At 33.3% G+C, this 17,003-nt stretch overlaps 1 protein-coding gene across 1 annotated transcript in view; it reads right to left on the bottom strand.

Annotated features, from left to right (window-relative positions):
- LOC148952947 (heme A synthase COX15) overlaps positions 1-17,003 on the bottom strand; it is a 202,828-nt gene that overhangs the window by 37,387 nt on the left and 148,438 nt on the right. The window lies entirely within an intron of this gene.

Below are 17,003 nucleotides of genomic sequence, written 5' to 3'. Positions count from 1 at the left end.
TACCTGGGTCCCTGGAGACATCTGTGAGGGAAACACGGGAAGCTTCGGATGATTTGCCCACAACCACGCATTGTACTCCCGGCTGAAGGCAGAGAATCAGGAGATCCGTACCTACACTACGCACACCATTGGTCAGCATGCAAAAAAATCTTTTTTTTTATAATATGAAAATACATATCTTCACTCTGAGTTCAAACTGAAGTCATTCTCAATATATTGTTAAATACCAAAATCTTTTGGAATTTACTGACCAATAACGTCTATGCATCAATCTTGACAGGTGTGATAAATGAAAACCTTCACACCTGATTCTGGCATATCAAGCTCTATCTCCAGCATATTAAAAGCATGTTTTTGATTTAACAAATATTATGCGCACAGTAAACATTTGCAACAGCATGGTACTCAATTGAGGCTCTTAAATAAAAATATTTTGTTTATTATTAAAAAAATTACCGGCGATAACCACTTTAAAAGCCACTTAAGAGGGAAGTTTGTAATTGGAAATATAGGAAAAAAAAAATTTAAAATCCCTAACAGAAAGAAATTTCCATGTTGAATGTACAAAATCAATAAGCACATTTCATAAGGTTGACATATATAGAAAGCAAGCATGGTTATTATATCAACTCTGTTGTGTTGATTGATTGAGGAGCTAGTAGATGTCTCTTAGTGGATCTATTCAAAACCAAGACATGAAATGTGCATTCTTTATCGATCAGGCACCTTCTAATCACAAGCGTATACAGAAGAGTGGGTATCTTCAAATCCTACACCGCTTACAATCTCGTAATTTAAAGGGTTTTTTTTCTCGTTTATTTATTCATCTTTTGCTGTTCGGGAATTAGTGCTCGGGGGATATTAGTTTCGTCACATTACACCAGGGGCGTAATTTGCTATGTACCTGAGTTTGATCTCCTTCCCAGCTGAAATTTAGGTTCTGCAAAAAAGCTTGCCAAAACTAAGAAAAGCCAGCATAATTCAATTATCCAGAGAAACAGGTCACTTTTCTTTAATATATCTTTGCCTTTATGGTAATATATGGATAATTTTTTAGCTTTCACAGTCATTTTTCACTTGATTTGTGGAGAATTGGCTCCAACTCCCCCCCCCCCGGATTTTGACGAAATTACACCATTGCATAACACGTAGTTTCAACTTGTCCTTCATGTTATTTTATTTTATTTTTTTTTGCAAAGCAGGGTTCTCGGAATCACAGGTTTTGGAAGCTCTTGAATTCCAATGCAAAATAGAACCAATGAAGTGGGATTTAAGGCCAATCACACACACATGAATTAGTGCGGGAATAGCACACCGGTCAAAACAACATTATTATCTTCTATAAATGAAATGGGGCGGGTTGTGCCTGAAGGCTTCTCCTTGGTAAGCGTCTATTAGAGTTTATGATGTTTATACAACACAATATAACCTTTGAAAAAATTGTATGATAATCTTGCACTTCATACATGAGCTAGGGTTACAAAAGCCACTTCTGGAGAATTCTACGAAAAGTTCAAATGGTCTTAAGATTTACGAACATCCTTTCTTTGACCTCTGAAATCCTTTAATTTCCCAAGGACACTTTTCTTTATTTAAAGGAATCTAGCTTTGTTTCAGTCCAAACTCGGATGCCTGAAGTCAGAACGAAAAGCGCACATGATTATGGTTTTGGTCAATTGGAGTTTGAATATTACGCTGGAGATTACCTTGAGGCGAGGAAACAGACGAATTTGGGAGCGCTCGGTGACACAATCCTGCTTTTAATCGTAACATACCAACTAGGTGATGGAAAATTTATCCTGTGTTTTGGTTGAATATTTCTTGGAAAATGAAGAATGACAAACAATATCATTTTAGTATGGAGTTAGTCAATTTGGCTTCTATAAAACCATCTTTTACATACGGGTCAATTTTCCTGAAATCTTGGTTAGTCTTTGTATTTAGAAAATTTTCTTACGAACTAATGAAGTGAAGAGTTAATAAAGTTCTTTGACTCTAAAACCTTAAAGACATTTTCAGTGTGAGAGTTGATTTGGCTTTTGTATTGCTCACTAATAAGTTTCGTTGAGATAAACTTTAATTTCAGCCTTTCAATTAAAACTTTTACGTATGTTACTTTCAAACACACTAGCCATATTAAAAAAAACGAACAAAAAATGCATAGGGGTTAGTATTTCGAACGAACATTTTACAACACTTATTTATTTGATTATTTCGGGTAAAGACAGATTATCAATCAAAATTCCCCTATAGTGATATATATATATATATATATATATATATATATATATATATATATATATATATATATGAGATATGTGAGATATACATTTATTAAAAAAGAAAACAAACACTATTCGCCTTTCGCTTGCCAAGAAAGACAATAAGCTTGAAAGGGCAAGCGAGGTTATCACTCTTAGCTAATTAAAATAACATTCATACCTTGCTACTCAACACACAAGAAAATTATCTGATGAAGGAATAAAGGAAAAAAGAGAGAAAGAGGAAAAGACAAGAAGTAGATAGAAAAAAAGAAAAAAGAAAAAAAGCAAACTAAATCGGGGAAATACCTTAAATAGAATGACAACCTGGAGTGGGCTTAACACCAAATTCACTCACGAGATAAAAGAAACTTCTTTGTCCGTGACTTGAAAGCCGGAAGACTTGGCGTATTTTTCACACACTCGGGCAATATATTCCAAACATGGGGACCATAATGGCGAATCACAAAAGATGCCCGAGTGGTGCTCCTAAACTCATGAGTTAAGTCATCAGCTTTTCTTGTATTATGATCATGAAGGTCTCTATTAAAAGTAAAAATATTTTCAAAAGCAGGGTTGAGCAGCTGATTCAAATATTTATACGAGAAAATCGCGACTTGGTAATCTTGAATTTGGGATACATCCATTAACTTATTCTTTTTAAAATGCTCATAAGCAGGAACCTCATCAGAATCATCAAATTCAGATAATAATTTTACAGCTCTATTCTGAAGTTTTTGTACTCTTTTGAAACATGTAACAAAATTACTTGCCAATATAGAGCATCCGTAGCTAATATATGTGTAAAATATAGAAAAATAAATCATTTTCAGGATCTTTTTTGGGACTAGATTTTTAATTCTTCGCATCACCGCAAGGCCTCTGCTTAATTTTTCAGCTATTACACATGAATGGTTTTTCCACGACAGGTTTTCATCAATTAAAATCCCAAATACTTCGTTGTTGCTACTCTCTTTATCAAATTTTCTTAAACCGTGATATGGCCTTTTCCAGCACTAGACGAAAGTCTAGAAAATATCAGGAAAAAGGTTTTAGAAAAGTTTAGGGTTAACATATTTTGCTGAGAAAAAGTTAGAAATTCAGAAACTGCATTACGAATTTTATTATACAGAACATCAAGTGAAGGCGCTGCCAGAAAGAACAAAGTGTCATCTGCAAACAGGATGACACCAGCCTCTGGCAGGTAATGTTTCACTCGATCAATGAAAATAATGAAAAGTAGAGGTCCCAAGATTGACCCTTGTGGGACCCCACACTCTACTTTCTTTTTTGAAGATAAAGATTACCCATTCTGAACTATCTGATACCGATTGTGTAGAAACGATGAAAACCACTCCAGACTTGAACCCTTCACCCCAATCGAGTCAAGAGCTTGAATAAGCTCTGAGTGGTCCACCGTATCGAACGCTTTTTTCATATCCAAAAACCCAGCTGCAGGTATGAGACCAGCTTCAAATGCATCACTAATCCAATCAACCAATTTCAGAACTGCTATATCCGTAGATAGCCCTTTTCTGAACCCAAATTGATTTTCCATTAGAATTTTATTCTTTTCAATATAATAACTTAACTGGGCATGTACCACTTTCTCATACAACTTAGAGAAAAATGGGAGAATAGATATAGGTCTTCGATTCGATGGGTCATCTTTTTTCCCTCCTTTATGAAGAGGAATCACTCTTGTAATCTTTAGTGCTTCCGGGAAGACCCCAAGATCTAAAGAAAGGTTGATGAGGTGCGTCAACACAGGTAAGACACTCGTTTTTGCGGCCTTTATGAGTTTCAGGGAAAACTCGTCCATCCCGCTAGAGCTTGACTCCATCGTACCCAAGAATCGTGCCACTTCCCGTTCCGAATACCTTGCAAACTCAAAGGAATTCTGACTTACAGGCTGTCTTTCAATGACAGATCCAAAACTCGCAGATGTGTGTAGTTTAGCCCGCGCTTGATCGCAAAGTCTTTTTCCTTCATTTGCAAAATAACCACACATAAATTCAAACATGTCTTGAGAATCAGTAAGACGACCTCCTGCTGTCTCCATGACTCTCACCTCCTCCCTACTCTGAAATTTACCCAAAAGTTTATTTATTGTTTTCCATGTATTTTTCATATCCCCTTGATTTTCATGAAATTCATTTTGGAAATAAAGTTTCTGAGCATTCCGTTTTACTGAATTTAAAATATTCCGAAATCTCTTGAATTTTATCAAACTATCATCTGAATGATCCTTTAAATAATTCACATATAGTTTGTTTTTCTTCTTTATTGAAACTAGAATAGCTTTTGATATCCATGGTTTCTTAGGAAAATTTCTATTAGGGTTTATTCTTCGCAAGGGATATGTTTCATTCATTACATTCGTCACTATCTCACTGAATAGGTCATATGCAGTATTTGGACACTTTTCCTTTATTACACTCGAGAAATTTGTTTCATCCATCATATTTGCAAAACTCTTTAGGTTTTTATTATTCATTTCACGGTAAAACGAAGTTCTTTCATTTCATTTATTTTCCTTTGACTGATTCAGCTTTATTTTACTTATTAAAAGAAGGTGATCCGAGCCGTCGGACACAACCACATCTGCTTGGGATCTTTCAAGCAATCCACCATTAACGAAAAAATTACCAATTAAAGATGCCGAGAGATGCGAAATCCGAGCTGGAATAGTCACAAGAGGAAAACTATCATGTGACACCATCATATTAACAAAATCTGAGCTATTCGCTCTTTTTAATAAATCTATATTAAAATTTCCAATCATAAATTTGTTTTTATTTTCATTATTAGTTTTATCTAACAATGGTTCAAATTCATCAAGAAAAAAACTAATATCACATGACGGATTTTTGTAAATTAATCCCAAAATCAAGTTCCTTTCCCCGTCATTTTTCATTTCAATGAAAAGTGTTTCGATCCCACCTTCAAGCCACTGGGAAAGGTCATCCCTAACCCAATATTGGGTACCTTCACTAATCAAAAGGCCTAGACCGCCCCGCTCCTTGGTTGTCCGTTCTCTTCGCTCGCAAATATATTCTGGGAAAGAAAAATCCCATGGCAGTGACTTGCTAGAAACAAATGTCTCACAAAGGCCTACAATGCACGGCTTCTTATCTAGCGAACTTAAAATCTCACATAAAGAAGAATATGCCGTTCTTAGACCTTGACAATTCCAGAAAACGATCGCTCTTTCTGCACTCGCAGGATTTGAATACTCATAAAGATTATTTGGATTCACATAATTACTAGTACAATTCGACGAAAAATTATCTATGCATTCATCATCCCCCGCAAGTGTGTCACGAGCTTGGCTTCCAAGAATAAACCGGTTTTTTTCGAATTCATTCAAAGGGTCATAATATATATTCGCACTCATTGAAGAGGGTGATTACCTTTACGACAAAAAAACATAATGATAGGCAGAAAGAAGAAGAGAAAAGAAAGGAAAAAAAAACAAAAAACGAAAGGAACGGAAAATTTGCTTATAAAATAAAAAAGGGAAAACAAGCATACAAGTAATTCAACAACACAATTTACACAACACAAAATTATATGGTCAGATTCGGCAGACGAACCACTTCAGCCATAGCTCGAATTTTACGGATCTCTCCCACTGAGTTTTTTTTTTCAAAAATTGTCCCGTTATTCGACCAAACATTTCTGTTTCCAAGCTTTCTCTTAGCCAAGTCAAGAATCTGTTTCTTTTTTGATGTTAGGTACTCGGTGACAAAAATTACCGACCGAGCAAGCTTTGACTTACATGCAAACACTTTTCTTGCAATTTCAGCAGATTTGAACGTAACCAGCACAGGCAAAGGACGCTTTTTTGCATTTACAATGGTGTCCGAATCAGTATAATTTGCTCGAAATTTAAAAACAGAAACTATTGCGGTCGAAGAAAAATCAGAAATTTGTATTTTATCTGTAATCACATTCAATACACACTCAGAGATGGGAAGACCCCCCACTGTGGTCAACACCATGAAATACGAGCTGATTCAGTCGTTTTTCCTGCTCTATATCATCAAGACGTGCTTCAAGCTGTTCAACCCTATTTTTCAGGGCTAGGTTTGCGTTTTGAAGAGCCCGTAGTTTGTTTTCAATCTCATAAAACTTAGCCGAATACTGAACGAGTATAGAGTCGTGAATCTGAGAAACGATAGAGTTAACCATATCCGCACTATTTGAAATTACAACATTTTTTCAAACTTCTTTTTCAATATAATTACGGATACTGGATTTAAGTGTGTCCAAGTCCGATAAAACAGAATTTACTGAATTCACCGATGTATTTGGTAAACTCGAACCAGTAATCTCAAGATGTTTATGAGGAAAATCAGCTAATTCCGCAAAAGCGTTCGCAACACCTAATTAATTTTTCTTCTTAGCCTCCTTTGAAATGCTAACCAAGTCCGAAAGCTGTGAGGCTCTTGTTGTCAAGATTTCATGGCTTCTGTAACAAAATACAACGTAAGATATTTTATTGTTCTTGGCCTTAATTATGTCCAACACTCGGCAGGGCCATGGTGGATAACTTCTGAATTTTGCTAGAACAACAGCATCCTTTTCGAACTGAACCATTGAAATGTATTATCAAATAGACAAAAAACTACCCTTAACTTTGAATAGGTAGGTCAACGTGAGCTTATGAATCACCTTATGATCGGTTCATCCGTCCAGATATCCAAAAAATTGTATCCAATTTCATTCAATATCAAGTTCATTATTCATTAATTATGTCGAACAAATCATATCCAATTTCATTCAATAGGTCACTGCGCCTTTGTAGGTAACAGGTTTTAGATAATGTAATACAAATCACACACAGGTCCTTTCGCTTTATATATATATATATATATATATATATATATATATATATATATATATATATATATATATATATATATATATATATATATATATATATATATATATATATATATATATATATATATATATATATATATATATATATATATATATATATATATAAATATATATATATATATATATATATATATATATATATATATATATATATATATATATATATATATATATAATCAAAAAGCTAAAGTAATAGGAAAATTTCAACTACTTTTCCAAGAAAAAGTCAGGCATGAAAGTATACTATGGGGAAATAACCAATCCGAAATCGTATAACACGGTTCATCCCACGGGAACAGTTTCTTAGAAAGTTAGGAATTACTAAGAAAAGAGAGAGATTTTATTTTTGGGAAGAGAGACAAAAATGTTTGTTCCTTTTTTTGAAGGACAATAAAAAGGAATAGAAGATATTCTAAAAAAAAAAGATTTTCTATATTTGTCACGATAGAGACGACAAGGCAAAGATTTCTCTTTCCAAAGCAAAATAACTATAATTTTGAAAAAAAGCGAAAAAAAAGAAAGACAAAACTATTTTTCTTTCATAAGTTGTATTTTCTTCTATGAAAATTATAAGACTTTTTGAAGCAAGCTATTTCATACACTCTTTTAAAAGATTAAGGGGAAAATCTTTGAAAATACATTTTTTTCTAAGACTTTCTTAAATATTTGTCATGGTAAAGATAGTCTCCTATAGACCGGCCCTCTTTTCAAAGCGGGAATAAAAAGTACTTGATTCTGAACTATACAACAAAGCCGTTCATTCCCTTGGAAGAGCTAGAAACAACTAGGAAAAGGAAGAGAGCGGGGTCTTATTTTTGCGAATAAAATACCAAAACGTCTTTTAACCCTCCTTCAAAATAAGAAATTTCACATCAAAATAAGGTTGGCACGTAAAAGAGTACTTATTTCTCACGAGGCACCAAATTAGGAGAGGCAGGGGGTAAAAAAAAAGCAAATAAGCGAACCATATGAAAAATATAAAAAAATTGCAGGGGAAATCATATTTTCTTTCAGAAAAACCTTGAGCAACGTATTTTGACAGGAAAACTGAGCATCTTTTCTAACAGACGGTAGTTAGAATTTAATCAAAACTAGCAATGTGTTTTATCTGTCTTTAAAATGAAGCTGGATTTAAATAAAAGTCCAAATTCACAGCCTAAGAATTGTGGACGCTAGTAACATGTTTCTTTTTTTCATTGTTTCATAAAAAAAAGAAAAAAAGTGGAATGCTACTTGTTGCAATACTTATGGCTTATTTTACTTTATAGCGCCAAAAAGCTCCATTAGCTCCTAATATTAATAATTACCTGCTTTTTTTAATATAAAACAACAAATTGATCAAGCAAAATGTGCTTTTTATACGACAAAATCCTGCAACATTTACTATAGTAACGATTTAAAAGTTTATTTTCGTAAATTCAATTTGTGCTAGAAAGGACACTAGCTAGGCTGATTTTAATATTTCATTTCTTTTATTACAATTAGTTCCAATAAGCTCTGAGAAACGTAGGTTATTATTCGCAACGTTAGTACTAACAATCTATACTGTTACGTTACGTTAGTACTAACTAACGTTAGTATACCTTGGTTCGAGGCGATAATCATTTTGGTAACGATTGAAATTAAAGCTATCTTTTTTTCCTTTGAAATTCCACCAGGAAGGGGTTTCCCGTTATTTTGTTTACATTTCATTTAATTTGTCTAAATAAATTTTGACAAGTACCAGGCACAAACTACAAACAAGCATAAAACGGTTGCTCAAGCAAACCAGTAGCAAAAAAAAAAAAAAAAAAAAAAAATTGAAAAAAGAGCTACTCATTTCAAAATAGTTAATGTAAGAATTCTGACCAGTTCTGAATCACAATTTTTGATTTTTGGAATTAAAATCATAGTCGATCCGACTTACTTCCAAAGATACTTTTTTCCACGATAGCACTATGACTTTTTTTAACATTTGCAGAAATGTTAAAAAAAAATGTTATGAATGTTAAGAAAATGTTAAAAAACTTCCCAAGATATTTTTTTTTCACGAAAGCACTATGACTTTTTTTAACATTTGCAGAAATGTTAATAAAAATGTTATGAATGTTAAAAAAAATACCCAAGATATTTTTTTTCACGAAAGCACTATTACTTTTTTTTAACATTTGCAGAAATGTTAAAAAAAATGCTATGAATGTTAAAAAAAACTTCCCAAGATATTTTTTTTTTCACGAAGGCACTATGACTTTTTTTTAACATTTGCAGAAATGTAAAAAAAAAATGTTATGAATGTTAAGAAAATGTTAAAAAACTTCCCAAGATATTTTTTTTTCACGAAAGCACTATGACTTTTTTTAACATTTGGATAAATTTTAATAAAAATTTTATGAATTTTAAAAAAACTTCCCAATATATTTTTTTTAACGAAATCACTATGACTTTTTTTTAACATTTTCAGAAATGTTAAAAAAAATGCTATGAATGTTAAAAAAAACTTCCCAAGATATTTTTTTTTTCACGAAGGCACTATGACTTTTTTTTAACATTTGCAGAAATGTTAAAAAAATGTTATGAATGTTAAAAAAAATGTTTAAAAAACTTCCCAAGATATTTTTTTTCACGAAAGCACTATGAATCTTTTTTTTTACTTTTGCAGAAATGTTAAAAAAATGTTATGAATGTTAAAAAAACTTCCCAAGATATTTTTTTTCACAAAAGCACTATGACTTTTTTTTAACATTTGCAGAAATGTTAAAAAAATGTTATGAATGTTAAAAAAAATGTTTAAAAAACTTCCCAAGATATTTTTTTTCACGAAAGCACTATGAATCTTTTTTTTAACTTTTGCAGAAATGTTAAAAAAATGTTATGAATGTTAAAAAAACTTCCCAAGATATTTTTTTTTCACGAAAGCACTATGACTTTTTTTAACATTTGCAGAAATGTTAAAAAAATGTTATGAATGTTAAAAAAAATGTTTAAAAAACTTCCCAAGATATTTTTTTTCACGAAAGCACTATGAATCTTTTTTTTAACTTTTGCAGAAATGTTAAAAAAATGTTATGAATGTTAAAAAAACTTCCCAAGATATTTTTTTTCACAAAAGCACTATGACTTTTTTTTTAACATTTGCAGAAATGTAAAACAAAAATTTTTATGAATGTTAAAAAAACTTCCCAAGATATTTTTTTTTCACTAAAGCACTATGACTTTTTTTTTACCATTTGCAGAAATACTTAGACGTTGAAACTTTTTACACCGAACTCGTCTTTATTTCGTAAGTTCTAAAAACTAGTCATACAGAAGAAATCAAGCAATACCAAGTTAGTTTTTCATGGCTTTTCTGCCTACTTTGAAATTTATTGTCGCATTGCATCTCACACATTCTTAATTTTGTAATAAAGCAAGGATCAAAGTGTTTTTTTTTTCGGGAACAGTTTTGTTTTTTCAATGTTATAAATATTAAGAACCTGCAAAAATTAAGTGCATAACTGAAAAAGGTCACAATTTGGTATGTAGCACACAAATTTGTTTAGGTAGTTCGTGGACTCGAGAAGAAAAACACTTTTTGTTGCAATTGTTTCCCCATTTCCCTTATTTTGATGAAGTATATGCCCCTACAAATACTACCGGTAAATAAAACATCGACCAATTGTATTGCTTTTCCTTCCTCGTTCCGAAATATGTGTGATATACATTTTTGGCTTTGTGAACCTCTGAATATTTATCCAATCACCGTGATCTGATGTGATGCTCAGAGCACCACTTGCTTCAACAAGCATGGTATGGTTACATCAAACCACACCTCTTTGCACCGTGCAGGGCACATTCCACGCCACGTCTGACGCAATTCTAACATACGTGGCTTGTTTACACCACATGGTGCAATTTTTTCTTAAGTGGGCAGCCACTCAGGAATGATGAAATATTTTGTAAAAGAATTTAAACTTCCAACCTTATACACCAGAACTGAAAATGCAAAACTATGTCGTATCGCGTTGTTGTTCCTTATAACAAAATCAATAACCAAGACAAATTACATCTTGCCCCTGGAAACATAAGACAAGAAAATTTCCGAAACTTCCCGGATATTCTTCGATTTCCATCGCTATCAAGTTTCACAAAAAAGAAAGATAACCTTGCCAAAGGTGTCCTTTCAAAAAACCAATATGTGTCAAAGCTTTTAGTAAAGTTGGAATATAAGAAAGCGATTTTATGGAGAGCTCTTGGAGACGGGAGTTGAAAATGAGCTTTTGAGGTCATTGATGTCATTGAAAAACTATAAATTGTAGCAAAACTAATTCGCATTTAAATTAGCTTGAAAAAAGCCCAGAGTTCAATAACAAGAAAATAAACGGAAAAAACTTATTAAAAATGTCCTTTGTATAAGCGTATTTTTTGTTCTTTAGTTTTACTGGGATAGTTAATTGATTTTCAATAATAAAAAACACACAAAAAATTTAGATCGTTTTCGAAAGAGACGCAAAAGTAGAATTTTTCCTCGAGAATCTATGAATGTAAGTGAAAAGGACGGGCCAAAATGTATTGGGCTTTACATAACATAGGTATCAAATTGATCTAAGCTATACATGAAGAAAGTCGGTGAGTTGAAAAAAACGACTTAAAAACATCCAAGTTACGTGAAGCCAGATCCGTTTTGCACCCCTAATTTTCATTTATTATATTAATAGATTCTCGTGAAAAAAAGTTCTACTTTTTAGTCCATTTTGAAAACGAGCCTAAATTTTCTCTTTTATATTAATTATTTTCAAGTTTTTAGTATTCCGATATTGTTATCAATTCCGTTGTAGGAATTTTCCGCGAGAGGAACTTTCTATAAGGGAGGAGGGAAGGGGGCTCCCGTAAAATTTTCCACAGAAGGAGGATTTCGAGCATGATTTGAAAAAACGACCAGAAATAAAACAAACAAACAAGCTTTTTGTCCAGAGGGAGTTTTCAGTAAGAAAGAAATTGTCCTGGGAGATTTTACTCCCGGGGTTTCACACAGGAAGAATTTTCGTGGGGGGATTTTCCGGTGAAATTTTCCACAGGGGCGGGATTATTTCAAGGCATGATCTGAAAAACAAACAGAAATTAAAAAAAAAAAAAATTTCCACCGGAAGTATGGGGTAACATTTAATCTTCAAACGAAAAGAAATTACTACGCATATGAGGGGGGCTACCACTTCCTGAATTCCTCACTCCTTATGCTAAAATTACTCGCTCTTTCCTTTTTTCCGATTCCTCAAAAACGAATCCTGAAACACTAGGGCTCTCTAATTAGGATAACAAGCTTTTCTAAAGCAATAAGAAACTTTAGCATAAACAGCGAGGAATTGAGGCGAGGGTAGCCCCCCTCCTTATATGCGGAATAGTTTCCCTTCTGTTTTAGTTTCAATCTAGCAAAGAATGGCCGAAATTCAAAAGCAACATTGGTCGCTATTTTGGTTTGGGAACAGCCACCAACTGGGGGAAAGTATTCAGAAGTACTTTCTTGTTCGCTGATGTGCTTGACCGTGAAATATCGACAGAAACGTATGGTATGAGATGCTTAGGAGAGTTAGTCCCCTCAAATATCAGAAGAAACGTATGGTATGAAATATCGACAGAAATGTATGGTATGAGATGCTTAGGAGATTTAGCCCGCTTTTTATAATTTCTTCTCTATTTCCCCCAATGATTTCTCATATTCTAAGTTAAACTTGCATATTAGCCCTACCTAGTAGGAGTCCCTTGAGGATAATTTATTTGAGAGTGTCCACCCAAAGGTAAATTATGGTCCATGTATCTGAGCGCTTTATTAAGTACATTTAGAAACGGATTTAATCCCATTGACTTCGAAAACAATTATTTGAAGTTCAGCGGTAAACATTTATTTTTTGTGTCAATAGAAGTATTTACTTTACGGAGCATCCATGGAAAATTTAACAAGATCTGTGCCAGAAATCGCCACTCTTTTCTTTATTCGATCAAAAACGGCAGTTTTCCAAAGCATTTTTCTTATTCAGAATGAATTATATACTTCCTTGTTCTTCTGTCACTTTTTTCAAGAAAAAATTTCTACAAAACATTTCCACAACAACGAAATTTTTTACAGCCATCTCTCTCTTTTCCCTATTGCTCCCTTGAGAATAGAAAGGGGAAAACTGGTGGCGAACGTAAATGTTTAAGACTTAATGCCGAAACGTAATATAACGTTGATTGCTTTAAAAGCACACATTTATGAAAGAAGCACAATAAAAAAATGTCACCACTTATTTTTATGTAAGACACAGGACAATAAACCATTCCAATTTGATTTTAATCCTGCCTATTGGTTGAGTTCTCAAGAAAAATACCCCCCCAAAACTTTTAAATTACAACTTCATGTATTATACGATGTACAACTGAACTTGGAATTTGTGTTCAAGGAATTTTAACAAAAAAGGACAAAATTCAGAAGGACAAATTCGTAGCCCGTAATATTTCGTATTTTTACGGGCTACGTAGGAAGGATAGGGTACAAAGAGAGGGGGTAGAGCTATTGATGAATATGGAAGTATCCAAGTCTTGCTTAGGATGGTGATAATAATATAATTCTAGTTCTTGATTTTATGACCAAAAAGTATAAGGTATCATTTATAGTAGTATATACCCGTGTATGACTGACAGAGACAGTAGTGACTTGGATGAATTTTACATACAGCTACAGGATACAAAAGAACCGGATCCCATTTAGAAATACGATATTTTTATCAGGGGATTTAATTGCCTATGTTGGTAGAAATATAGATAGATGGTATACTAGCCAAGAAAAATTTTGTGAAGGGATGGAAAATAGCAGCGGTTACAGACTGCTGCAATTTCGTAGGTATAATAACCTAGTTCTAACCAATACGGTATTTGGTCATAAATGATCCATAAGTTAACATGGTATATAACAGTAAGATCAATTATCGATTACGTTATTATGTTACCTTATCGAGAACGTTTTTGTAAATTGAAGAATGGCAAGACAATAGGATTGTTATGTTATTGATGTTAAAAATAAAAATCATCATCTAGTAGCGTCTAGAGTTAATCTCAAGCTGACATTTAGGAAGGGTAACTACTTTCTGAGGAGTAATGACGTTGGTAGACTCAAGGACAAGACTTCAAGAGGAACCTACAAAGAACAGTTGAATATAGAACATGGAGAGTTAATAATTTGACAATGAAGAAAATGGTGTCTTAGAGAGGAGAGTTAAAAATGCAGCTAGGAGTATTAGCAAAAACGTTTTAAGCCTGGAATAACAGAGGAGAGGTTTGTTAAAAAGGTATTTGAGTGATGCATCATATGACAATAAGAGAAAAGTAAGGGGAGTAGATAAATAATTAAAGTATGAATTAAGGAGGTGTGAAGTGGAGGCCTCGGATAAAATTGCTAAAGATCTGGAAATAACAGCCGGACAACATAACAGTAAAATAGTGCACTGAGATGATAAGAAATTGAGAGTAAGTAGTCAGTCTGGACCTGTCCCAGTTAAATATATGAGTGGGGCCTCAATTAGTGACAGGAAAAACGCTAAAGAGAAATGGGAGTCGATCAAATTTTCACTTTTAGTTAATAGCTGAGAAAAGTCTGAATCATCAGATCCCTTCAGTCCCCAATTTTATAGATCATGAACAGGCATCTGGCTCAGCCCATAAAGAAGCTTTAATGGGGGTCCTATCCTTGCAGGATATACCAGGTGAATATATTAAAGTGATTATTGCTATATACAAAAATCAATTGCTGCGGTTAAGGTAGGGAGTGAGGTATTATAGCTGGTTTTGTGTTTAATCAGGGGCTAAGCAGGGTTGCTCCCTATGAACGTATATAAGGATTATTTTGATGAACGTCCAAAGGAACACGGCAAAGATAATGGGAGAGCATGAAACCAAAGGGGAAAGAAAACTATATTAGACTTGGATTATGCATATGAATTTGAGTTTTCTAAATATAAGTGTTAGCAAAATGAATGAATTGTTGGGGATTTTGAGGGTTCAGGGTACAAAAAAAGTTTGAACATTGATGTTAAAAAGATTAAGTCTCTTAGACTAGGAATAAATGAATGTGAAGAGGTGATATATAGTAACAAGAAGACGGATCAAGTCGATAGCTTCACTTATTTGGGTGCATCAAACAGTTCGTGGTAACGAACTGTAAGTAAGGAGCGACCCGGCTCAATGGTAACCGAAACTCTAAAAAACGGAATTTTGATACCAATAGATTCATCAAAAGAATCAGATTTTAATTCTGATTTCAAATATATATGTTTCATCTAGTTTAATTATATCCATTAACAGTTACGCCCCTGACAAAATTTAGCTGGTTTTCGAAAAAGGGAAGAAATGCCTCTTCAAAGATATAGAACCTTAATGAAAATTACACCATTACACTAAGAGTATCAGAGAACCACTCTTTAGAAGTTTCAAGCACCTATCTGTCAAATTGTGAAATTATGTATTTTTTGCCCGAAGAAAGATGACAGACGCGTGTTTATTTTTTTTTTCCAGGGGTAATCGTATTGACCCAGTGGTCCTACAATATCGTAGGAGGGCTCATTGGAACGGAAATTAAAATTTCTAGTGCCCTTTTTAAGTGACCAAAAAAATGGAGGGCAACTAGGCCCCCTCCCACACTCATTTTTTCTCAAAGCCACCCAATTAAAGTTTTGAGATAGCTATTTTGTTCACCATAGTCGACAATTTAATAAAAATGTCTTTTAGGATGAGTTAATCCCCCACAGTTCCCAGGAAAAGAGCTGCAAGATATGAACTTTGCCCACTGCTTACATATTGTATTGGTTATTGGGAAGTAAACCGACATTTTCCGGACGGTTTTTTTTCGGGTGGGGGGGGGGGCTGGAGGAGGGTGCTACTCGGGAGAATCTTTCCGTGGAGGATGTTTCTTTGGGGTAAGGGACATTTCTATGAAGGGGGCGCCGGATTTCCAAGCATTATTTAAAAAACGATTAGAAATTAAATAAAATAAAAAAAAAAGTTTTTTCAACTGAAAGTAAGAAGCAACATTAGAACTTAAAACGAACAGAAATTATTACGTATATGAGGGGGTTCTTCCCCAACGCAATAACTCGCTCTTTACGCTAAATTTTTTTTTATTGCTTTCAAAAGAGCTATATCTATTATAATTAAACGGCCTTTGTGATTCAGGGGTTTGTGAATTAAATTTTTTTTTTTTAACTTTTAACGTAAAGAGCGTGGTATTGACTAAGGGGAGAACCCCCTCATATACGTAATAACATATACGTAATAAGAAAAAAAAAACAAAAAAAAAACAAGCGATACGGCTCAATAGTAATCGAAACTTTTAAAAACGGAATTTTGAAGTCAATAAATGTATCAAAAGAATGGGCTTATGATGCTGATTCTAAATATATAAATTTTATTAAGTTTAGTATTACTCATCAAAGGCTACGAGCCTGAGAGAATTTACCTGATTTTTTAAAGAGGGGGGAAACATCCCCTACAAGTGAAAGAATTTTAATGAAAATCACACCGTCAGATTCAGCATATCAGGAAACCCTATTACATAGGTTTCAAGCTCATATCTGCAAAAATCTGCAACTTTGTATTTTTTGCCCGAAGAAAAATATACGAATATAGAAGTTCGTTACATAAGTTAATTTGTAAATTACGTCAGAACTAAATTTAGAGACAGCCATTTAGCAAAAGAAAAGTAATATTTTTATGCAAATTTTGTTTACTTAGTCAATGACGGTGAGCCAAAATAAAAGCTGCAATAACTAAAAAACGATCAGAAATTAAATAAAAAAAAACAAGTTTTTTAAACTGAAAGTAAGGAGCGACATTAAAACTTAAAACAAACAG

This window comes from Artemia sp. Qi Xiang Cuo, chromosome 4, assembly GCF_049724085.1.
Source record: "Artemia sp. Qi Xiang Cuo chromosome 4, ASM4972408v1, whole genome shotgun sequence".
Taxonomy (NCBI): domain Eukaryota; kingdom Metazoa; phylum Arthropoda; class Branchiopoda; order Anostraca; family Artemiidae; genus Artemia; species Artemia sp. Qi Xiang Cuo.
This window is presented reverse-complemented; position numbering and strand designations above follow the sequence as displayed.